The following is a 799-nucleotide window of genomic DNA, read 5'->3' on the forward strand; positions in this document are numbered from 1 at the left end:
TCACAAAACTGACTGAGGTTTCATGTTTTCCTAGATGATGTGCTACTAGTAGAGCATACACAACCATAAATGACAACGGTGAACTGGCAAATGCAAACACAGTAAGCTTAAATTTCCTTTCTTCACTGTCTTCACTTCCAAAAAAATCATATTGAAGGAGTGCTGGAAGATAACTGGAGTACAAAACTGTAAATCTCAAAAATGGTTTTGAAAGCAAAAGAATTCCCAGTCTGAATGGAGTGGTGCCCAGGATTTTCAATGTAATCCAGTGGAGACTTCTTGAATAAGTAAGCGTAGGCATCTATCTTGCTGGTTGTGAAGCCTATTTCATCGCTGACAGTAGTCTTCCTTGCACTATAGGGTTCACAGCAAAGCAGTCCATCTGATGGTCATGGAGGAGGAATAAGGGAATCCTCCTCAGTCTACTGGTTCTCAGTACATCTGTAAGTGTTTTCAAAAACTGGTATCATTGGGTAGATTGGACCGCTCTTGTCTACTTTGTGAAAGAAAGCTCTGCAAAACTCACTTATCTTCTAATGACTCCAGTGAAAAAAATCACCCATGGACACACTGCCTTCGATGTGCTTTGAACGTTAACTGTACATCTATACCAAGCCACAGATTCCTAGATTAGCCAGCTTCTCTAATGTCTCAAACATATACAGCTGCCCCATTGTTTTTTATGTCCATCAGGTTGTGTACTTTGACATGCCAGGGAATTTCATCCTGTCATTTCATAAGTTTCTACTATACGTTTGTGACCCCTTCTCCAGCACTCCAAAATTAGTTTGTGACTCTT

This window comes from Buceros rhinoceros, unplaced genomic scaffold (genome assembly GCF_000710305.1).
Source record: "Buceros rhinoceros silvestris isolate BGI_N320 unplaced genomic scaffold, ASM71030v1 scaffold14337, whole genome shotgun sequence".
Classification (NCBI taxonomy): domain Eukaryota; kingdom Metazoa; phylum Chordata; class Aves; order Bucerotiformes; family Bucerotidae; genus Buceros; species Buceros rhinoceros.